The sequence below is a fragment of the Triturus cristatus genome, chromosome 1_2, assembly GCF_964204655.1.
Source record: "Triturus cristatus chromosome 1_2, aTriCri1.1, whole genome shotgun sequence".
In the NCBI taxonomy this organism is placed as follows: domain Eukaryota; kingdom Metazoa; phylum Chordata; class Amphibia; order Caudata; family Salamandridae; genus Triturus; species Triturus cristatus.
The window spans coordinates 266201793-266226926 of record NC_140580.1 but is presented as its reverse complement, the minus strand read 5'-3'; the positions used below and the strand labels follow the sequence as shown (position 1 = coordinate 266226926).

The 25134-nt window shown below is 45.0% G+C and overlaps 1 protein-coding gene across 6 annotated transcripts in view; it reads right to left on the bottom strand.

Annotated features, from left to right (window-relative positions):
* LOC146867141 (uncharacterized) overlaps positions 1 to 25134 on the bottom strand; it is a 799234-nt gene that overhangs the window by 405206 nt on the left and 368894 nt on the right. The window lies entirely within an intron of this gene.

Sequence of the window (25134 nt, the reverse complement as noted above, 5' to 3'; positions counted from 1 at the left end):
ACCGAATTAACCTCATCATGGACATCTTTCAGGTGTAGCAACTGTGAACCGATTAGCAGCCACTGGGATTAAATCAATGTCTATAACTACTTCTAAAGCAGTTTTTTTGTGCTCCTTGGTAATCCTCCAAGGACAACACCACTGGCCATCTAGCCACATTTGCAGTGTTCCAAGTCACAGAAGTAAGATTCTCATCAATACGTATATGTAAACATTTTCTCATGATTTCTTGGAGAGTCAGCCTTTTAAGTACAAAGGCACATACGGAATGAATCAAGAACAATTAGGAGAGATTTGAAAATAAGGTAAAAGCAGTATATATTGAGGACAAGGTTTTGTAGGTAAATTATTGGGGGGGGTGAGAGTTTCACTTAGAGGGCAAGATAGCCTGGACAAGAAAAATTGACTAGAAAACCTCCCCACCTACCAGGTACACAAGTTTGTTGGAATGGAAAGATGTACGGACAGGCTAGGATGTCCAAGATGGATATTGCTTTTGCAAAAAGGAGGCCATAGCTTCAACAGCACACGCATCCAGAGTCCAAATGGAACCCAACCAATCCCCCTGTGAATTACATAACAAGCACACATCATACATCTTTTGAATGTGTACCATACATTAAGACAGGAAGGGGATGCAGGCATGTGAACTGGACAGACATTTGTAACAAAATGGGCTCTGCCTACATCAGCCGCCGAGATGTTTAGATTTCTTTCCACGTGGTTTTGGAGTTTTTACCATGCCTGATCCTCACAAGCGACTTGCCCATGGTAAACTAACTACACATGTTTACAGCCAGGGTCCACCTTTCAAGATGAGGCCACTGTAACACAGCAAGGAGAAAGGACAATTGGCTGGCTACAAGTGCACACGTGTGAGACTACCATTGTGCTCAGCCCATTAACTGCAGGGTTATATACTGATCTGGGGTAGACCTTAGAATAATTGTGGGCACTCATAGGGAAAATCAGTTTGGTATACTGTCTTGTCTGCATTGACACTTTATTATAATCATAAGGGGAACTCTGCCTTAGGGTGCAGTTTCACTTCGTCTTTGGCCTACAAAGAACATCAACATATCAAACGGGATGAAACCGGTGAGCCAAGATGAATTATGCCAAGTCCCAAGAAGCAATGTGTATGTCTTATGGGACAGCCAGAATTGTCATATTTCTCCAGCTCAGCCCAGGATCAGCCCTTTGTCAGCCTTGTGGGCCATGTTAATTGCATTGCTCTCCACCAGAAGGAACAAATTACTCCCACACAAAGTAAATAACTAACAGTTCTTCACTAAGCTGCTGAGGAGGAAGAGGAGGGGAAGTCTACATGTTATAATTGGCTATAACACTGTACCATGGATGGGGCAGGGCAGGACCACCAAACAAAGAAGGGAGTCCAGACCTCTGGAGCCAATACAGGAGGGGGCTCCTCTTTGAAGTTTTGATGGGAAAGGCCCGGGCAGTGATGTCAGAAAGGGGTAGAACGGAGGATCCGAGAGAAGATGTGAGCTGTGACACCTGAATTGCACAATCTTGAACTGCCCCAGCATGTTGTGCAGGAGGGTTGAGACAGTGGTGGAGAGGTGATGTAGCACTCTAGGATTGCCCAGGGATGCCTGGCTTCTAGAACTTTCCACCTCCCCTTAAAAAGTCTTTCACAACGGAAAAAGATTTTTATTCTTCGAGCGGCAGCCAGAGAAAAGTGGAAGGAGGAGCCCTACATACCCTCTTGTACTACGGACCTCTGACTACAGTTGACCACACAACTGGGAAAGTTGATCCCCTTAGACCCTCTAAACCCATTTGGGGTAGAACTAGGCTTCTGCACCCAGGAAGAGAGAAAGGCTGGCACAGGGAGGCAGTGGAACTATTTCCCTGCAAAGTGTGCCACCTTAGCCCAATGAAAAGGCTCCTGGTGGCCAGAGCTCGCCACCAGGAGCTAAATGAGCCCAACATTGCGACAATCGGGCCAAGCTGCCCAAGAAATTAGGATCTCATCTGTGACACAAACACCCTCCCGCGTAATGTTTTCATTGAATGCTAGTGGATGGTGATTACAAGTTCACACCACTTCCCCTGAGTAGGCCTTGGACTGCTGTACTTCGCTACCCTGAGAGAGTCAAGCAACAGAATAGGGTATTTGGTTCCCATTACTCGTGCAGGCCACACAACTAATTGCCCATTTCCTTACAATGTTTGATTACAAAAACATGTAAGCTCTACAGGTGTACAAGTTAATAATGGTGTTGCCCTAACTAGAACCTCGTTAGCAGTAGCGCATGAAACTTCATAACTGGAATGAAGGGCCAATATCAAAAAACAGTACGAAATCTTGGGGTCAATGAACTAATTATTATGAAAAGTGTATCCAAGCACTACTACAATTTAATCAGCCTCACAGCTCTGAACCAATGACTATACCTCACAGCATAAAAGTGTGGGCATATCCCTTTAAAGGAGGAAATCCCTCACTCACCATAGGTGACATGCTTCATCATTTGGGAATCTCCTCCCAGAGGAAAAACCTAGTTCCTCTGGGGGCTACAACTTCCTCTCTACGAGGAAGAAGCTCAGGGATGTTTTTCAAATATAGGTGGAGTTGACTAAGTCCACAAATGATGGGCAACGAAAATGTGAGGGAGGGCGCAGCGCAAAGCATAAATGAATATGAAGAAAGTGCAATTAAATTTTCCATTTCACCCAAGCGGTTTAAATCTATACCGCTGGTGCACTGTTTTTTAACTCTGGCAGAGAATGTATTAGAATAAAGTACATGATTTACGCTCTCTAGCTAGTTTTAATTGCACTTTCTTCACATTCATTTATGCTTTGCGCTGCGCCCTCCCTCACATTTTCGTTGCCCATCATTTGTGGACTTAGTCAACTCCACCTATATTTGAAAAACATCCCTGAGCTCCTTCCTCGTAGAGAGGAAGTTGTAGCCCCCAGAGGAACTAGGTTTTTCCTCTGGGAGGAGATTCCCAAATGATGAAGCATGTCACCTATGGCGAGTGAGGGATTTCGTCCTTTAAAGGGATATGCCCACAGTTTTATGCTGTGAGGTATAGTCATTGGTTCAGAGCTGTGAGGCTGATTAAATTGTAGTAGTGCTTGGATACACTTTTCATAATATTTTGTTCATTGACCCCAAGATTTCGTACTGTTTTTTGATATATGTTATTGGGAATAAATCTTGTTGTGGTCGGTAAAAAAATTCCCTTAGACCCCCTCGTTTTGAACTGTATTGTTAATTGATGAAGGGCCAATAGCCATTTTTTGTTGGTGTGGGGATGTGAAACCATTTTTCCACTAACAGGGAGGTTGACAAACATAAAAACAACAAAGTATCTCTAGCTGCAGGTCTGTCAAGTTCATCGGGAGTAAACCCAACAATCAGCCAGAGCACCGCAACTGAGCGTTGGCAAACCATGCAGAGAACTTTCATCCCAACACATGCCTCAGTTCGGGGAAAGTTGATACACTCTTTGTGAGTGAGCTGGTTTGCAAGCATGTGGGCCCGACACAGAGATGCATGTTCCGGAGAAAGGAGCAATTAACAGACTTTATACCCGAACAGAAAGTGGACCACTGTAGTTAGCACCTACATCCAAAACCTTAACACCTAAAGCAATCTCGGATTCTATATAGGAGGCTAATAATACCGTAGTAAAAAAAAAAAAAAGATTAATTCTCAATATTTTGCTTTCTGGTTCCTTGTAAGAGACATGCGGGCTAAGCTGTTTTACCTAATTAGATCCAATGTCTTGATGGCTGCGACTCACAAGATAAAGCACAACAATTAAATAATAGACAAGACAATTTCACAAAAACACTTCCTTTTGTGTGAAAAAATGGAACATAAAGAAAGGCAATATTATGCCCTCTGCCTGCCTCCCAAAAAAATACTTTGATCTGCAAGACAGACATATGGTAGATTACTCTGGCAGTAGCAAATCCCCTGTAACTTTTATTAAGAGCATAAACAAAACCAAGATACAATTTTGATGTTACACCACAGGACAGCACAAACTGTATGTTCCAATAACGCAAACACTACACTATTTATTAAAAATTTAGTAAATAAAAAAAATAAACTAACCGAAAAGTGTATTTTTTGTTATATTGTTCTTAGTGCAGCGGGTACATTACTTTCATGAAGCATGCATTGCTTTCTGTGTACACTTTGACAGTAAAGGGATTCCTCCAGAACCACATAAATTAAGTACCCCAGCCAAGAACAAAACACAAGGTTCCTTGTCCCGTGGTCAACTAGTTACCTGGTACAGAATGCCTCCAACTAAAACCTAAAAATCTGAAAGTTCATTGAGCCACCTCGTTTAAGCTTTTGTTTTAATATGACACTTGAAGAATTCTAATTATTTTAGAAAGTTGAGTCACACCCAACCCCTTGTTGTAAGCAGAATAACTGACCTTGGTGTGGGATAACCTGCAAGAGCCAGGCTTTCTTACAAAGACCAAATGAACAACTTACCTTTGTAAATGCTGTGTCTGGTAGAGATTATTGCACACAAAAGGCCAGCTGTTTTGGATTATGTATAAAGACATGCAAGAGGCCTGGAAGCAGTGTTGGAGTAGGGGAGCAGCCAGGCACAAAGGTAAAAGAGCATTGGCAAAGCCAACAGGTTTGAGTTTATTGTTCCAGCACATGCACTTTTAGCACATTAGAGTGATACACAGAGGATCACCAGGAGTGGAGAGAAAGAGCTACAGTTGTAAAATATTCATTATATATATATACACACATATATATATATATATATATATATATATCTACACATATACATACACACAGAAAAAAACATATGTATTACAGACGTTATAGTTCGGAATTAGCATTTAAAAAACCTTAGAAATTCACAAAAAAACCTTGGGTTTTAGGGACGTTATAGTTAGTTGGACATGTCACTTATAGAAAACCATAGAAATTCCTCTGTTATAGTTAGTTGACCTAACTATAACTCGCGTCCCCACAATGCACTGCTGATGACGTCACATATTACATCATTCATGACATGGTCAGTGACATCACTGATGACATCACTGATGACATCTCAAATGACATCATCCAGTGACTGTTTCTATAAAATGTAAGGAATATGCTACTTACCAATATGCATCTGTTCTTGGCATTTAGAGCTGCAGATCTACACACTGTGCATAGATCGCCATCTGGTGTTGGGCCCGGATGTTGCAGTTGTTTTTCTCTTGGAAAGTCTTTGGAAGTCACGAGGTATGTGACTCCTCCTTTGGATTATATTGCGCATGGGCTTCGGCTCCATCCTCAGATTGTTTTTCGCCAGCGGGGAAATGATGGAGCTTTGTAAGAAACAGGAAAGATGCCCATGTGTGCTGTATCTAAATAAGATAAAACTGGAACAGATAAAGGTAGGTGGGTGGGCAGGTGTAGATCTGCACATCTACATGCCAAGAACAGATGCATACTGGTAAGTAGCATATTCCGTTCGAGGCATATGAGCTACAGATTACACACTGTGCATAGATTATAGCGCAGTACTCCCATCTAGCGGCGACCACCAGTATCTGTTGCAGTTGTTTAAAACAGTGTTTTGAGGACAGCCTGGCCCACACTAGCTTGTTGCTTAGTTTGCACATCTACACAATAGTGTTTAGTGAAAGTGTGCGGTGTAGACCATGTAGCTGCTTTGCAGATATCATCTAAGGGGATGTTCCCTAAAAATGCCATGGAAGCCCCCATCTTACGTGTTGAGTGGGCTGTAGGGGGAACAGATAGCGTTTGTTTTGCTTTGTGGTAGCAAATCTGTACGCATTTAACAATCCACCTAGCTATCCCAGATTTGGAGATGGGGTTACGTTTGTGTGGTGGTGAGAAAGACACAAAGAGTTGTTTGGTCTTACGAAAAGGTTGTGTTCTCTCGATGTAGTAGAGTAAAGCTCTTTTGACATCTAGGGTGTGTAGAGCTCTTTCTGCAATGGTTTGTGGCTGCGAGAAGAATGCGGGCAGTTCCACAGATTGATTGAGGTGAAAGGGAGAAATGACTTTAGGAAGGAATTTTGGATTAGTGCGGAGAACAACCTTATTATGATGCATTTGCAGAAAAGGTTCTTGAATGGTGAGTGCTTGTATCTCACTGACACTTCTGAGCAAAGTAATGGCTACAAGGAAAGCAGTTTTCCATGTTAAAAATTGAAGCTCACATTTATTTAGAGGTTCAAATGGAGGCCCCATTAGTCTTGTGAGAACGAGGTTTAGGTTCCACACAGGTGAGGGTGGCACTCTGGGGGGAATTATTCTCTTAAGGCCTTCCATGAAAGCTTTTATGGCAGGTACTCTGAAGAGTGATAGATGCTGTCTATTTTGTAGATACGCTGCTATGGCAGCAAGGTGTAGTCTAATAGACGTGTAGGCTAGGTTGCATCTTTGTAGGTGTAGTAAGCAATGTTCCCTCTAATTTTTTTCCTCTATGTGCGGCAGAGTAAGGTCTCTGTGCGCTGCAGCCAAGGCTATGTGCACCAAGAACCCGACTGCGCATGTAGACCCGGGCTTTAAGTTGAATGAAAAACTTAGGAGTGGGTTTATCAAAGGGGCGTGACCGATGCAATTAAGGGCATGGCTTAAAAGCAATTAAGCGAAAAATCTGTGTTTAGAATAGTGTGCCACCCGACTGATATTTTGCTTTTTCTGTCATTGCATCCAGATCAGTGGTCGAAGTGGGGAAAAAAAAGTAGGGGAACTGTGGGCGGAGAATCAGAAGGCGGGAATAACCCGATGATTGGATCAGTGGGCGGAGTTAGAGGTGTGGCCAGGATTGCAAAACATCCCAATCTTTAGTATTTGTTTGGCATTTCACTGACCAGTTACAGCTTATTATATGTAATTCAACCAATGGTTACACATGATTATTTAACGATTAATATGCGTTATTGACATTTTAAAAAATTCACAAAGTGGGATATGTTTCTAATCACAGAATGTCCCAAATATGCTTAAAAGTGAAAGCACAAGCCATTTGTTTCTGATCCATGGATTTTCTGTCGTCAGCAATATACACAGAGACAATCAATTTTACGTGTGCAAATCACTGTATGGGAAATGTTAAATAAGACAAAGGACTACAAGGTGTAGGAGTCACATGACAACCATATTAGTAGGCAGTATAGTTTAATAGTGATTGATCCGGAGAGAAACAAACTCCGAATTTAAAACTTAATACCATGATTGGGAGTCACTTTAATAATCGTTATTGATTTCTATCCAAATGAACACTTTTTGCAACATTAGCAAGGATGTGGAATTCCTATATCCCGGCGCCCAGGACATATTGTTTGGGGTCAAGGGCAACAAGTTTTCATGTGTATTTTGTCCTTGGGACAAGTAGGCCCAACCCCCTACAGCACAAACCCTTTGGCTGCCAGTTTACCATACCTCATTATGAATCGGGAAAGGGCAATGTCTGCAGTTAAGGTAATATTTGTGTCAATGTGTTAAATGCTGTTCAAGCTTGTATTTATGGTTCATTAATGCAAAGCCTTCATTATTAGGGTGAGCACTAAAAGTAAATGTTGTAAGCTCGGCCTGCACTACCAACGGTGGTTCCAGTATAAATGTGCACACACATTTTCAAAGTTTAGTAATATGAGGCTATGTATAATGCTCCCAGAATGCTCTGATTATATGCAAATATTTGCCGAAGCTTGAAAGCAAGAGTGATGATTCTTTGCTTTCAAAATAAAATGTTCACAAAAAAATGCAAGTAGGAAAAAAAAACATTTTGCTAAACTACTGTAAGATTTTAGGTACCATGTCTTTGCAGCATCCTTTAGTAACATGTTGATGTATGCTTGTATTTCCCAAAAATATTCATAATGGAAAAGCAGTGTAACCAGTTTAAATACGATTGTGGGAAACAAAAATTAACAAGCATTGGCAAAGCCAGTAGGTCTGAAATTGGTGGTCAGCCTTTTGGTTTTGTCAATGCGTGACTTGTTTAGGCAAAGTTTTTGTAAAACCTTATCGGTGTGGGAGCTGCTGGGCCCTCACCATTCTAACAAGCATTGGCAAAAGCAAAAATTGTTTTTGGTCTCAAAGCACACATTGCCAGTGCAGTTCAGGGCACTGACCCAAATTACTTTGAGTGCCAATATGCTCCTTGAAAAAAAAGAACAGAATACGGTCACTTACAGTGAAGCGAGCTGATAGACTGAGAGCAGAGAGAGACAGAATTTTATTAAGCACAAAAGGTCATGGATGGCGCCAGGTATAATTAGAGGCCCAATTATTAAAGAAAGTTTCAAAAGTACATCCATGGTATATATCCTTGCATTAAGTGCATATATACAGTTTCCGTGAATGCACAATAATTTACAGAAGTAGGCCAAGAAATAGTACTCCTAGAAAATAATTTGTGAACTGCATTTTAGCATGAGCAAATGTGCATGTGTAGATTTGCTCGTGTAAAAATCTGAATGTTTTAAGTTCACTTTTCCTCCAACCACTTTTTTTCGCAACCCTGGAAGAAATTTTATGTCTGCCCCTGTCAGAAGTACATTTCCAACCTTTTTCAGTATGGTAAAAAATTAGAAAAGAGTTGGTGCAAACCCTTAAAACACGCAAGTTAGTAGGTTTGCACAGACTCAAAAGGGCATTCCAACCCTTGAACTATTGCTTACCACTACCTTCAGCCCCCGTATGTAGACCTGCAGAAACATAGCAACATAAGGGAATTGCTAGTATTCAACCCTACTATGGTACGAGCCCTGGCATAATTAGAGAGGCTATATCAGAACTCTTATATAATGAGATTGCTGCCGTAATTCGTCGCCGCATTACATGGCACAAAAGGGACAAGTGGATTTTGTTACAGGACAAGTAGATTTATGACGCAACCTGCCCCATGGACAAGTAGATATTTTATTAAATTCCACACCCCTGATTAGGATAATCAAAGGCTTAGGAAAAAAAACATAAAGCTCTAGTTTATACCTTGCAGTCTGTATGCAGCTCTAAGATGAAAGTTAATAGCTCACTATTCTTTGTTTAACTTATAAACTTCAAGTAGCAAAAGAATCTTACTGACAAAAGCAGTAACCCATTGACCTATTTACAATATGTGCACATTGTGATGGGCATGGCGGTGGTTCTACCTCTAAGGAAGAAACCAACCATCAATTTTGAGAAACTAGAGAACCTGCGTCCAATCTCACTCCTACCATAACTGGCCAAAGTAGCCGAAAAAACGGTCAATCTGCAATTGATGGACTTCGTGGAAAAAGCTGCCTTATTACATGATACTCAATTCGGCTTCCGTCCCCGTCATTCTACAGAGTCTGCACTCCTAACAGCAGTGGAGACCCTACGTCAGGGGGCGGATGAGGGTAACACCATGGCCCTCATCCTATTGGACCTGAGTGCAGCATTCGACACTGTAGCTCACGCCAACTTGCTACAGTGTATGAATAACGGAGGAATATCTGAAGCTGCACTCCAATGGATCCAATCCTTCCTGACTGGGAGAAGCTTCCAAGTCCGCCAGGGTGATCACTACTCTAGAGACATAGGATTGGGACAGGGCGTTCCCCAGGGATCGTCCCTGAGCCCAACTTTGTTTAATCTTTATGTCTCTCCAGTGGCTTAGATTGCTGTGAGTCATGGATTGAACATCGTGTCATACGCCAATGACACACAGTTGGTTATCTCCCTCTCACGTGCACCCGGACTTGCTATGGACAGTTTCAGGGCTTGCATGAAAGATCTTGCAACCTGGATGTCCACCAACTGCCTTAAATTAAACGGCAACAAGACCGAGGTGCTCGTGGTGGGGGGGGGGAGTCCATCTGTTTGGTCGTCGGCATGGTGGCCTCCATGCCTAGGTGAGGCACCTATGCCCCGTCAGGAAGTCAAAAACCTTGGTGTATGGCTCGACGCTGACCTGTCTTTTGGACCCCAAATAGACCGAGTGGCGGGTGTCTGTTTCAGCGTTTTAAAAATCCTACGGAAGGTCCTTGCTCTCCTTCCTATGTCCGCCCGGAGAACGCTGGTACATGCCCTCGTGACATCGCGCCTAGACTATGGCAACCTATTGTACTTGGGAGCCACCTGCAAGGCAATAAACCGCCTCCGGGTATTGCAGAATGCGGCAGCCCGCCTCATCCTAAAAACCCCCAAAAAATCGGATTCTAAAGCTGCCCTTCAGACTCTCCACTGGTTGCCAGTGAGAAGCAGAGTGGAATTTAAAGCCCTCTGTACCTGTCACCGCATTCTTGCTAGGAAAGCGCCTACACCACTTCAGAACCCAGTTACCAAGTATGCACCATCACGCGCTCTGCGCTCTTCACACGGAGGTCTACTTGTGGTCCCTAGGGTCAGAAGGGCCCGCATGGGTGGATGCTCTTTTCGCCATTTGGCAGCGAAGCGCTGGAACGCCCTGCCTCTTAATCTCCGCCTAGACCCATCGGAATCCAGCTTCCGGAAGAACTTAAAAACACACCTATTTTCAAGATAATCGGGCTCACTCCTCACTACTGCTCTGAGTTTTTCAGTTGTAGCACGGGGACACGCTTCCTAGCGTAACCAAGCGCTTTATAAGCCTCCCTTAATAATAATAATAACATGTTCTTAGCAGCAGGCACATTAACCCTCTGCGCTATCTATGCTGAGGAATTGCCTAGTACTTCCAAACCTCGTGATATTTGGGGCCCGCTAACTGCATACCTGTTGACTATCACTGATGTCTGATTGCTCATGTCATTAATGTACTGCAATCCTCTACTGCCACATTGTATACCTGATTGATTACTATCAAGTGTTTGTGTGTCTACGATTGTCATCTAATTCACTGTCGATATCTCCTGCCACCCCGATTGTACGAACTGTTAATGTGTCATCAATTGCTACAGCATAACCATCTGTATGTGTTCTTTTTGAATCTGAAATTGAAATAAATTAATTTAACAAAACAAAAAAAAAACCTCTGCGCTATCTTTTCATGAGTCAAAACTTCCACTAGACAAAACTCAGATCTCGCTCTAGGAAGACTTTTATTCACCAGAGTTATCATGACATTTTTATTATTGCCGAAAATTGCTGTAGGCCAGGAAGGAGGCAACAAGTGCTTTTAAAACCATAATATACAACGCCCCCACTCAAAGTCAGCACCCGTTGTGGTCACACCGGTCGCACTGCCCTAGAGCCAGCTCTTCTCCGGGGAACCTGTGACCTCAGTGACAGAGTCACTGTTGCTCTAGGGTCCGCTACTTCGTAGGCCTGCTTGCAAGACTGGAGGTGAACTTCAGTATGGATTGTGGTGGGTAAGCCTTCAAGGTGAACCCACACTTGCCACTGCTAGGGTCCACCTGCTGGTGTTAAGACACCAGGGCTTTTCCGGATTTGCAGGGCCTTCTAAGGTCTAGCATGGAAATGTGCTCCCTCAGGAGAGTGGTCTGGGGGACTGCTCACGAAGGCTGAACCTGGTCCCCAGTTCTAAATTTGGTAGCTCTGCCCCCAGTGCTACATCCGCTCCCTCTCTGAACACCATACTGCCCCACTGAGAGAAATTCACACTGCCTTCAACTACAATCCAATTTGACCTGCTATATACACAACTGGATGTGACCCAATTCATATTACGCACTAGGCAAGAGCAATATACTCCCTAAAGGAAAAAGTGACAACATCCTGGAAAAAGCAAACACTCCTAGGGAATGAAAGATTAAATAAAGCATGCGAAATGTAAGCAGGAACAACATGGTGAACTTAACGCTTTTACACTCACTATTCAGAAATCAGTGAGTGCTTCTGCCTGAAAACTACAGGGCCCAGAAAGGACCCATTTCTATGTCCACTGCTTATATGCTCACAAAACGTAAGCAGTATGGTTTAAAAAGACCACATTTGTGAACACAAAGCCGCTGTACACATTTTGTTTTCCAATTCACCCATAAACCAGGTATTGCAGTACCTCCAGGTTCGGCCAACTTACCCACTGGGGGAAAACAGCGCTTGACTGGCAAACTCAGTAAAGTAACGCTAATGTTTTTGGGGTTAAGAATACTCCGTCTTGCTTTATTTAGTTATTGATTTTTCATATTTTGAACCTTTTATTTCCGAGGCTGCACTTTGGAATAGAAAAATGTCAAAACGGCATTTCCAGCAAAAGTGTTTTTCTTTTTTGCATCCATTTCACTGGGGAACAAATGAACGACAGGAAGAAAGAGAGGGAGAACCATTTCTTGAGTCACGGTTTTCGGTAAGTGAGGAGGAGCTAGACAGACAGAGAGGGAATAAGAGTAAGAAAGAGAGGGGGGCAGCTGCCAGCGTCAGTGCAGAAGCGGACACCTTCCTTGTCTCGTCTGGGCAGGAAGCAAGAGACAGACCTTTTCCTTCCCTGCTCCCGCCTGTCCCCGAACAGCCACTAATGCCAGCCTTCTCTGCAGGCCTTGGATATTTCTTACGTTCAGGGACGCATGTTCAAAATAAAAAAGTAGGGGAACGGAATCTATAGAATTAAAGAAATAGGGGCACGCCGTGCCCTGCCGTTCCCGCCCACTGATCCAGATATATATTACAAGTAACATTACACCGGGCCACACAAAAAATCAGCACAATCAGCCCGCATCCGCGCTCTATTGAAAAAAGATATGCATCAAGTCCAAAAGCATGACGTGTGCGTTACAGGTCGTGCTTTTGGGCTTGCTGCATTTCTTTTCCTAACAGAACGCAGCTGCGGGCTGATTGCGGGCATTTGTAAAAGTATTGCTGTTAATTGCAGCATCATCATATGTTGCAATTAACAAGTATCTTCACAATGGCCTACAATCAGCCCGCAGTCGTGTTTCATTAAGACAAGACATGCATAAAGTCCAAAAGCACGACGTGTAAAGCACACGTCGTGCTTTTGGACTTGCTGCATTTCTTCTCTTAATAGAGCGCGTCTGGGGGCTGATTGTGGGCCATTGTGAAAATATTTGTTAATTGCAGCGCATGACGGTGTTGCAATTAACAAATATTTTCACAAAGGCCCACAAAGAGCCCTCAGCCGCGCTCCATTAATAAAGAAATGCGGCAAGTGCAGGAGCCCCTGCGGGCATAGGCATCCCGCAATCGGCAAATTACCGTTTTTCACGCCGCTCGCGATTTAAAAGCGTGCGGCGCAAATGCTCTCCCAGGATGTGCGCGCTTCATACCAGACACTGCGCGCTTGGCGGCACAGAGGTGCATGAGCGCACAGCTTTCAGGGAACACTGGTAGTAAGTAGCCTACGATATGTTGGATAGACACATCTAAGGGGTTGACGTTATTATTGTGACAATAGATCACAAAACGTTTCCACTTGGCTGCGTAGCAAGCTCTAGTGGTAGGTCGTCTAGCTTCTTTAATGACGTTCATACAGTCCGGGGGAAGATTAAGGTAACCGAATTCTAGGATTTCAGGAGCCAGATCGCAAGGTTGAGCTGAGCTGGGTCCGGGTGTCTGATCTCTCCATGGTTCTGGGTTAAGAGGTGTGGAGAGAGGTGTAACTTTTGGTGCGGAACTACGGAGAGTTCCAGCAATGTGGTGTACCACGGTTATCTGGCCCAAGTCGGAGCAACTAGGATGAGAGTTCGGTAATGAGTGGGAGAGGCGGAAAAGTGTACGCAAATCTGCCTGACCCGTTCATCCATATCGCATTGCCTTTGGACAATGGGTGTGGATATCTGGCGGCGAAGCTTGGGCATTTGGCATTTTCGTGGGTGGCGAAGAGGTCTATCTGTGGTTGCCCCCACATTTGAAAGAATGGTTGAAGAACTTGTGGATGAAGTTCCCACTAGTGGATCTGTTGTGTTTGACGGCTCAACAGATCTGCAATGGTGTTTTGGACTCCTGAGACATGTTGGGCTAGGAGAAAAATGTTTTGAGGTATGGCCCACCTCCATATGCTCTGTGCGAGCTGAGAGAGCTGCATAGAGTGTGTGCCGCCCTGTTTTTGGATATAGTACATGGCTGTCATGTTGTCTGTGCGAACTAAGACAGCTTTGTCTGAGACATGTGTTTGAAAGGCTTTTAGGGCTAGGAATATGGCCAGTAACTCCAGATGGTTGATGTGGAGTAACTTTTGTTGAGTTGTCCACCTGCCCTGCATGGCGTGATGTAGTAGGTGAGCTCCCCAGCCGGGGAGCGATGCGTCCGCAGTTAGAACTGAAAAGGTTTTCGGTGGTCCACCACTGCAGAGAGCGATGGGCACGACTGTCTACCAACACCAGATCTGATAATTGACCCTGATCCTGGTTCCATTGGCGTGCTAAGCACTCCTGGAGAGGACGCATCTGGAGTCTTGCATGAGGTACTATGAATATGCAAGAGGCCATCATCCCTATAAGTTGCATAAACACTCGGGCTGGAAGAGAGTGTTGTGGTTGAAATTTGGTGCGAAGAGCCTGTATGCTTACTATCCTGGCGGGACTGGGGTAGGCTAGCGCTTTGGAGGTGTCTATGGTGGCACCCAGGTATTGTTGTATATGGGACTGATGCAGATGGGACTTGGCGTAGTTTACTGTGAAGCCCAGGTCGTGAAGTAGTTGGATAGTGGCGTGAGTGCGTTGTACACACTGGTTGTATGAGCTGGCTTTTATGAGCCAGTCCTCTAGGTATGGGAAGACTTGGATGTGTTGTCTTCTGAGGTGTGCTGCCACTACCGCTAGGCACTTGGTAAACACTTGTGGTGCTGTGGTGACTCCGAATGGGAGTACTTTGAATTGGTAGTGCTGACCGTCCACTATGATTCTGAAAAACTTCCTGTGAGCGTTGTGAACGGGAATGTGGAAATAGGCGTCCTTGAGGTCTATGGTGGCAAAGAAGTCGTTCTGGGAGAGCAGAGGAAGTGCCTGCTGGAGTGTGACCATGTGAAAGTGGTCTGAGTGTATGTATTGGTTTAGGGGTCTGAGGTCCAGGATGGGTCTTAGAGACGTCCTTTTTTGGTATGAGAAAATATGGGGAGTAAACTGCCTTGTTTTCTTGGTGGGTAGGAACTGGTTCTATTGCATTTTTTTGTAGGAGGGAGATGACCTCCTGCTTTAGAAGTGACAAATGTTCTTGTGACATTGGGCGCTGTTTGGGTGGAATGTTTGGGGGGGTAGATGTTAGTTCTAGACAGTAGCCTGATTGAATTATCTGTTGCACCCATTTGTCTGAGATGATGGTAGCCCAGACAGGAAGGAAATTGTGGAGTCTGCCCCCGACTGGAGTGGAATAGTCTGGGGGGGGGGAGTGGAGGAAAGTCACTGGGTGGGGGTGGAGGCAGAGCGGGAGTTGTTAGTTTTGCCTCTGCCTTTGTTGTTATTACCCCTGTACCTGCCTCTTTGGTAAGCCCTAGTGAAGGTGGATTGGGTAGGGGCCTTGTAGGAAGTGGAGGCGCTGTCGGAGGAGTAGCCTCTGGTGGTGCTTCTAAAGTAGGAACGGCGAAAGGAGCGCCTGGGAGCTTGCGACTGCAAGGCTCCCATAGATTTTGCCGTGTCTGTGTCCTTTTTCATTTGTTCGAGGGCTACGTCGACATTAGGGCCAAACAGGTGTTTCTCATCAAAGGAGTGGTTGAGGATGGTACTCTGAACCTCAGGTTTGAACCCTGAAATGCGTAGCCAGGCATGCCTACGCAGAAGGACGCTAGTATTTATTGCCTTGGAGGCGGTGTCAGCTGCATCGAGGGCACAACAGATGGAGGTATTAGTAATAGTTTTACCCTCCTGAATTAGTTTGTTGGCCCTATGTATTTGTCAGGGAGGTGTTGCATTATTGACTTCAGCACATCATAATGTGCCCTGTCATATCTGGCTAGGAGTGCTTGTGTGTTAGCAATGCGCCATATGTTGGCCGCTTGGGACGCTGTCCGCTTGCCAGAGGCGTCCAGGAGTTTAGACTCCTTATCTGGCGGTGGAGCCTCACCCTATGCCTGGGAATTGGCACGTTTCCTCGCATTGGAGACTACGAGGGAGTCTAGTGGTGCGGGGCCTTTAATGTAGGTTGGGTCTGTTGGGGCAGCCTTATATTTTTTCTCAATGCGAGGGTTGATGACCCTGGCCCTAACTGGGTATTTAAAGACCTCTGGTGCTTGCTTAATAACCCCTTTAAGCATGGGCAGAATTGACGTGGACCTCTGTGCAGTATCAAATGTTTTTAAGAGGAAATCCTCCTCTACGGGGTCTGTGTGGAGATCAACCCTGTGGTAGTGGGCAGCCCTATGGAGTAGCTGGTTAAAGCCCATTGTGTCCTCTGGGGGGGGGGGGGGGGGGTTTGTAAGGGTAAAGATCGTCCTGCGGGACGTTAGGGACATCTGGAATGTTGTAGTCGTCCCATGGGTCTGGGGAGCCTATAGGAGTAGGGTCCCCTGTTGGTTGGTTGTCCGCCCCGTCCCCTGTGTCGTAGATAATGTCATCATTATAATCCTCATCTGGAGATGGTGTGGGAGAATGATGGGGTGGGGGAGGCGAAGGAGGAGGAGTAGGAGGTGGTGGTGGAGGAGGAGGAGGAGGAGGAGGAGGAGGAGGAGGAGGAGGAGGAGGTGGTGAAGGAATCCTCAAAGGGGAGGTGGCAAAGTCTCTCCTTTTTGGTGGTGGAGCTGGTGCAGGCTTGTTCAGTGATCTTTTTCTGGTGCTAAGCGTTAAGTGCCCAGTCTTTGGATCCTTTACGAGGGTTTTTTGGTAAGGATCAGGGCGAAACAGTTGCTCTGTAAGGGGCAGATCCTTCGGTGCCTAAAATGTTGGAGCCGTGGGTTTTTTAGGCGTCGATTCGGCACTGGTTTTTGGTTTGGAACTGTGGGGTTTAGAAGTGTCTTGACTTTCTCGGTTCCGAGGTGGGTTTCGGCTTCGAGGTTTGGGAGTCAAGACTTTTGGGCTTCTTGCTGGGCTCCGAGGATGGTATCGGTGCAGAGGAGCTGGAGCCAGTTTTCGGCACCGAAAGCTTCGGTGTTGAGCTCGGCGAGGACAAGGAAAGGGGCGTTTTCTTTTTCGGTGCCGGTTTCGGTGGGAGTTTTTCGGTACCGAGGGTAGGCTGGAGCGGTCTGAAGGCTTGATGGGCTTCTTAACCGGGCCCGAAAGCGAGGTGTGGGAAGCAGTCTCTCGGTGACCTAGGCCCGAAGTTGTGACCGAAGCCTTTTTCACTGGCATGGAGGGGGGCTTGGGGTCAGGGTCGACGTCTGTACTCACACCCCTCTGTGCCGGAGTGATGTCCTCGACGTTGGAGTCGTCAGCTTCAGAGGCGCTGACGAGGCCTTCTTCGGTGTGCTGTGGTTCCGGAACATCGACGCCTTCTTCGAAGATGTCATCGGGGATCGAAGTCGGGTGAGTGAGCCATAGTTCTCCTTGCGCATCGGTCCCGGATCGTCTTCTTCGATCGGAAGGAGGCGCAAGCTGGACAGTCCCTTGCCTCGTGTTCCAGAGAGAGTCAGAGGTTGCACACCTCATGCAGATCGGTGTGGGGAAACTTCGACCCACATCGAGGACACTTTTTAAATGGCATCCTTTCCATCAGCCAGGACAGGAGCCCAGGTAAGCCCGAAGGCCTTCGTCGAAGACCGTAATCGAAGACATTGATTGTTGAGAATCGCGTTGAGTGTGGGGAACGCGATCGAGACAATACCGTCGGAGGGAGAAGGATGGCGCGCCGAACAGGAAAACTGGAACAGTTCCGAACTGGAGCGCGAAGAACACATCGAGCCGGATGGCGGTAAAAAAACAATCTGAGGATGGAGCCGAAGCCCATGCGCAATATGATCCAAAGGAGTCACATACCTCGTGACTTCCAAAGACTTTCCAAGAGAAAAACAACTGCAACATCCGGGCCCAACACCAGATGGCGATCTATGCACAGTGTGTAATCTGCAGCTCATATGCCTCGAACATATGTTATATATATATATATATGGTGTATTGAAGAATGAATGGGTGTAATAGAGTCAGGATGGATGATTAAGTAGGTGTGTAACTGACTGTATAAGTGAGCAATTAATTGTGTCTTACTTAACGCATGTGTTAGCGACGGATACAGACATTAACACAGTTTAGGTTGTCAGTTGGTGTGTAAGTGATTGCATGCGTTGGTTAGCAGTTAAATGAGGATCTATATGGCTATTGATTGGTTGTCGGTGTATCTGTATGAGTGCCCGAGTGTCTGTGTGGATGGGTGGGGAGTGTGACTGTGCATAGATGTGTGAGCGGATAATTCACTGGGTATATGTGTTCAAGTCTATATCTGTGAAGGGCTGTATGGCTCGGTGACTGTGTGTATGAGTGTATTGGTGAGTGAATGGATGCCTCAGTGGTACATGTGCGAGTAACTGCATATGTGAAAGGCAGTATAGATTAGTGTTGGAGTGTATAAATGACTATATGTGAGACTGAGTGATTGTGAGAGTGCCTGTATGGATCAGTGGGTGCTTCTATTAGTTATTGTATTAAAGTGGAATTATGTGTCAGTATATGTTTAAATAAGTGAGGTGGTATATGCGTAACTGTACAGGTGAGGAAATAATCAATCCGTTTTATTTACATTACTGACTACATGTGAGAATAACTATCATTGAGAGGCGGTGTGTGAGTGTCTGTATAGATATGTGACTGGATATGATAATGCTGTATTGATGGTTGACTGTATGTATGAGTGACTGTATGGGTGAATAAATAGATGTGTGTGTGTGTGTAGACCTAGGAATTAGTGAGTGGATATGTACTAACTGGTATTGGTATGTTCATGGTTTTGAAAATTATAGTCTCTATTCTAGAGTGGGTGTATCAACTATTACATTAGGGTCTGATGAGGTGCATCAGATTTTCACGTGGATGATGTCAGTGATGTCATTTGAGATGTCATCAGTGATGTCACTGACCATGTCATGAATGATGTAATATGTGACGTAATCAGAAGTGCATTGCGGGGCGCGAGTTATAGTTAGCTGAACTAACTAACGGGGGAATTTCTATGGTTTTCTATGAGTGAAATGTCCAACTAACTATAACGTCTGTAAAACCTATGGTTTTTTCAGTGAATGTCGAAGGTTTTTTTAATGCAAATTTCAATATTTAAAAAACGTATATTTTTTCTAAAAAAAAAAAATGTAATATTTTGGAACTCTATAAACCTTTTTTGTTTTTAATTTGAAAAATATGTAATGTTTTATATCTTCAAAAAAAAGTATGTATATCGTTTGTTTTTTTTTGTTGAGAAAACAGAAGTCCCCTACCAGTAGTGTACCAAGCTCCATCAGCACGCCAATCCTATCCGCCATACTGCTAAACTCGTTAAGGATACACATTTCGTATCCAATGGGTTTGTGGCACCGCGTCCCGCATAACATCATATACGTATGTGGTCGCGCCAGCTGCTACTTTGGTATGCGACGGGTACGCAGTACCAAGCTGCGCCTTACGTCATGTACGTATGGGGTCACGCCCGCTGCGCGTTGCGTATGCGACGAGTGCACGCTGCCAGGCCCTGTGTTAAGTCATAGACGTATGGTGTCGCACCAGGAACGCAACTCCCTCATTTTTTTTTTCGTCTCAAAACTATATCTAAATAAGTTTAAAGTGTATATGAGAACAAGCGATAATCTAAAATATTTTAAACATTTATATATTTCTAACTCTAATAAACTTATATTAGGGTAATATTTTCTCAAAATTGCGTCGGGTGCGGCCTCGTTGCGCGCTCGCTGTGCGGTTACCATGTGACCTTAAAAAAAAGCATTTGATTGGTTCATAACATTTCCCATTGGAACAGTTGGAGGACCCCACCCATTTTCGCCATTCTCTCTACAGCGTTTGACGAGAGACTCCTCTTCTCCTTACAGAGCTTTTTTGAAAACTTTTTGCTATGTACACATATCTGACAGTACACACAACATGCAACCATCATCTTCATCAATATTCATGCTCTGTAAAGTAGCCTTCCACCTGTGATAGCCATGCATCTAAAAGCTACATAACAGAACTTTTCCCCACTGCCAGAGGTAACATGGTTGCATACGCTGTCCACAGCACAATGTAATGTGGTACGGCCCAGGGGCAGTATCATGCATACATAATGAAAATATGGACACAGATAGAGGAAGTGGGTACAGGCACGTGAGCTTGAAGAAAGGTAGAGGGTTGTGCCCTCTCGATTAGTCAATGTTGGTAAGAAAATAAATGTCAGACATTTTTGGCCGTGGGCTTTTTCCAAGGCAGAGCTTCGTTATAACCAATAATCCTACTATTCCTTTGAAAGTAAAGGTAAAGTGCTTCATCTCTGCGGCCCCCGTGTTTGTTCTGGGACCGCAGAGACGAAGCACTTTACTTTTACTTTCAAAGTAATAGTAGGATTATTGGTTATAACGAAGCTCTGCCTTGAAAAAGCCCACGGCCAATGGGCCACTAGGGCGAAACACGTGTCGGCTTTTCTCTTCACAATCTCTATCTGCATTCTATCTATGGAAATATAAATAAAACCAAGCATGTGATAAACATCAGAAAAATTTCTGACATTTATTTTCTTACCAACATTGACTAATCGAGAGGGCACAACCCTCTACCTTTCTTCACACTCAAATCTACAATGGCTTTTGGGTGTAGCCATTTACGAGGAATGTGCCACAACTAAATTGGGCCCTGACAATTGTAGCACCATAAGTCCAGAACCTTCCACCGGTACAAGCACGTGAGCTCGACTCCTTTTTATTACCAGGGTTCTATATCCAGTGACGTCTGTGCTGGATGCGTGTGGTGCGAGTGTAAACCAGCCCTCAGGGAATGGTTGCTGCTAGCATCAACTACAACAGTAATCATTGGTTCACACACACAGAGATTCAATAATAAAAGGGTCAATAGTTTGTGCTGCAGTAAGATAGGGACACTAGATGTGAAATAATACAGAAAAGATTCTACAATTAAAAAAACATTACTTGTGGTATACTAAGATACAGGCAGTAGATCTGAAATATACACAAAAAGATTGTATCATAAAGGGTCCATCAGGTCTAGTGCACTTATAGCCACATCAAAAGCATTCAGCATGTGCACAGCCAGCGATGATGCGTGCAGCGGGCAGGCTGTACTAGGAGCAATGTCTGTTGCCTACAACACTACATCATCTGCAATAGCGACTCTATCTGAATTGTAAACACTGCTGTCTGCAGTGGAGGCCAGAGAGCGGTCAGCAAGGGCCCACAGCCACGTGGACTTGACTTGAGCTGTCCTGTTTGCCGTACGCGAAGCAACAGAAACCGTGTGTGGACCCTGTGATGATGTGTATGCGTGGTGTGGACAGTGCGCACTGGAACAATGGCCTTTCCCTACAGGACTGCGTCATCTACAATAGCGATTCGATCTGAACACTGCTGTCTGCAGTGTAAATTGAAGGCAGTAGTGAGCACAGTCTTCCATGAATACTTTTTCTCACTTCCTCTTCACAAAATACAACATAAATTACACAAAACTCTGCAATAAATAAATCAAAACAATTCGAATTGCGATCTCTGCTGTCCACTGTGTACACTGTTATTCAGTGTTCTTTACCACAACCAAGAAGAATTTGGTCATTGTACTAGACCTACAAGTCATCTTAAACAAGCATTTGCAATGCATTAGGTCTCGCATTTACGCGAGTTTGAGCTATTGACATTGCAAATAACAATGCCTATTGGCATTGTCATTTACAATGCCAATAGCTTTAACTCGTGTAACTGCGAGAACTATTGCATTGCAAATGCTTGTTTGGTTTGGAGGTGGCAGAGCCTTTTAGTATTGATATGACCACAATTAGTCAAGAGGCTGCAGGCTAGGTCTTGAGGTCAGGAAATAAGCTGAGGCCACAACCGAAAAGGGCCGGAGTGGAACTCCTGCTAAATTTTGCTTCAAACTCTGATAAATAATGTAAGGGGAAAGGGCTCCAATTCAGAGCTTGTGAATGGATAAATGCCCGCGCAGGAATGTGATTCTGGAATGCTGCCACATAAAATAACATGTATTTGTTGATTAAATCAAACCTGCGCATGGTGACTTTTAGAAATTCAGTGTGTTTGCTAGTGTGTGGGCAAGTTACTTAATACACGCCATACTTTCACAAGCAGTGTCTGTACACAGTGAGCTATGGTAAAAGTTGATCAGCCCTCTGTTTACTGCGCAGCCCCTGCTTCCTGCCAGGCCAGACTTTTATTTTGTCACAGAAGAGCAACAGTGCGCATGCGCTGGGTGACTAAGGCGTAATCGTACTTACGGGTCAGGGCTGGTTTGGCAAAAGATGCAAGATGGGCAGTTGCTTTAATGCGTTTACTCTGCTGGTGCCTTTGTTAAAGATGAATCGCGGCATGCCGTGCTAAAAAAAAATACATTTAGTGGGCCGACCTGCGCACAACAAAAGATAAGATGCACTGGCGCCATTGTAAAATATTAAGCGCGCTATGCTGCGCTGCAAAAAAAGATAATCACATATAAAATGTTACCTTGCACGCTAATGCAACCCAACCATAGAAAAACACCTAAAATTACAAGAACAATTACAAGAACAACATGTCGGGGAGGTGCGATGATTAAGGGACAGAAATTGGGTTAAATCGCCGGGGACAGACGAAGAGATGGCGTAATGAATGGCCAGAACTGCCTGCTTTGGAACTGCGTGTGGGGGGAGGGGGCGGCTAGATTCGAGGTGACAAGAAGGGCTGGGCGAGAAGGGAGGGGGGAATGTCAGCAACAGAGGAGCCGGCGAAAGTGAAAGTGATCGTGATTACGATCGCTACGGAGGAAAGACACATGGCGCTGCGCGCGTGCACGTTCACGTGCACTGTAGCTTTAGGCCACGGCAGCACTTTGAGAAGCCCACATATAAAATGTCTCTTCGAGCCTTTGGCTCGCGAGACCTAAAAACTTCTTCAAGCAAGTATACTAAAAGGCTATTGTGTATATTTCAATAGACATTGTAGTTAGTTGCCTACTGGATTCTGTAATTAAACAATCACTACTCCATCTGAATTGTGAGCCCTGCTGACCGCACTGTAGGCCAGAGGCAGTTGTCATTAACGCCTCACAGCCACGTGCCATTGGATTCGGAAGCACCAGTTGGTTGCACCTGATCGGAGTGGGTACACAGAAATCATCACAAACTTTAACTTCTGACATTCTCAATTACAGAATCAACACCCCATTTCACTGTTCCCACCTGCTGTACCACGGTGTACTCCACCGACTGCAGTCAACCAAGCCCAATAATCATGTGCAGCAGTTAGCTATGGAAGCACAGAGTCTGATGCACCTCAACGGAGGGAGTTCTGTGAAAACCAAGCAGTACGTAGTATCGGACATCGTCCATTCTGGGATCAAGACACCGTTCCACTGTTGGGACCTACAGTTGGTTACACCTGGTCAAAGCGAGTACCTTCATCTCCACTCTCAGATGCAGTTGTAACATCGTCCATTTTCAGATCAAGACCCCGTTCCACTGTTCGGACCTGCTGTACCGCGGTGTACTCCACCGACTGGTGTCAACCAAGCACAATAATCATGTGCAGCACTTAGCTACGGAAGCACAGAGTCTGATGCACGTCAACGCAGGGACTTCTGTGAAACTTCACAAGCAGCAGGTAATATCGGACATCGTCCATTGTGGGATCAAGACACCGTTCCAATGTTGGGACCTAGAGGTGTTTGCACCTGGTCGAAGCGAGTACCTTCATCTCCACTCTCAGATGTAGTTCTAACATCGTCCATTGTGGGATCAAGACACCGTTCCACTGTTGGTACCTCTTCGACTACTGTGTTATTAGTATACAGAGCACTTCACAGTGCTGGGCCTCAGACTGGGAGCTGTCTGCCTGTGTCGCGGCAGCCAGCACTGATCTCAGGAGCCTTCCCAGCTCGCAGACCTCGGCCCAAAAGCTTCCGCCGGCATGTGGTGGGCCCTCTTTCACATACGACGGTGTCGTAAGGTGAACTGTGAGGCATATGTGCTTTGCAGCGGCCATGACGGTTTCTGGGTAGCAGCAGGCTGAGAGCATTATTCCCGCAGCCACCCTTGCTCACGGCGCCAGCCTCGTGGCAGAGTAAGCTGCGTAGACCTGACAGACATGTTTGCCATTCCGGAAGAGAACCACACCCAGAGAAACGTGACTTTTATTCATACCCCTACGCTAGCCTTGCGTGCGCCGAGCTAGCTCACTACGCTAAAGATTGGGGGGGGGGGGGGGGGGTAGGGGGGTGGGGGGCACGTACGCGCTATGTTTTTGTAATCTTCCCTACTGACTGTACTATCATGGTTGCATCCACTGTCGACTTCACTCAATAGACCATCAGTGTATGTTGACATGTAAATGTCTGTGCTCTGTATACTCAAGTCCCTCCGGCACATCCCCTCAACACTTTGCATTGTACAATTTTATTATCGAGAATCACTTGTCACCTTCGCACATACTTTGCTCCCATCTCTTCCCGCATTCTGCATTGTGTGGCAGAGGTGCCATGCCATATTTGGTTTGTGTACATGGCTAGCCACGGTTCCCACAATCTCTATTTCCACCCATACAAATGAACTCCCAAAGTTCAACTTGGCCTTCAATACCTACTTTGAAAACAGATTTCATTAAACGGAGCAAACTGAAAGCGCTTTTATTTCAAACAGAAGTGTCCCTCACGTCTCCAAAAGTAATTTATCGACTGCAGATAGCACAAACTTCAAGTAAAATACACTCGCTTTTAAATACGAACCTCCCATTACACTTTGTGAATTTTCAACACATCTGACATTTAAGGTCTGGCACACTTTAACATTGTCTCCTCCGACCTTCTCACAGGCTTTCAAACGGTTTTTAGTCTAATACCAGACTTCATTAATTCGATCATATATGGAATAACAGCAACAGTGCCCATAATTCTCGCTCTCTTTCCGGCCATCCTACAACTACTTTAGCTTGTTAAAAATGGCTACGCTCCCTGTGGTAACAAGCATGTCTGACAGAATACGCCTCTACGCGAAGCTACATCAATACCGTGAAAAAATGGAACAACTTTTCGGCTGCCTGCCTCCATCTATTATCGGAGCCAGCTACAACATGACATTTATTTACACATATACAATCTGCGTGCAACCATCTTTTTATTGCAAAAATTGCCCAATCGACTGGCGAATGGATCTATGCCTTGCTATCA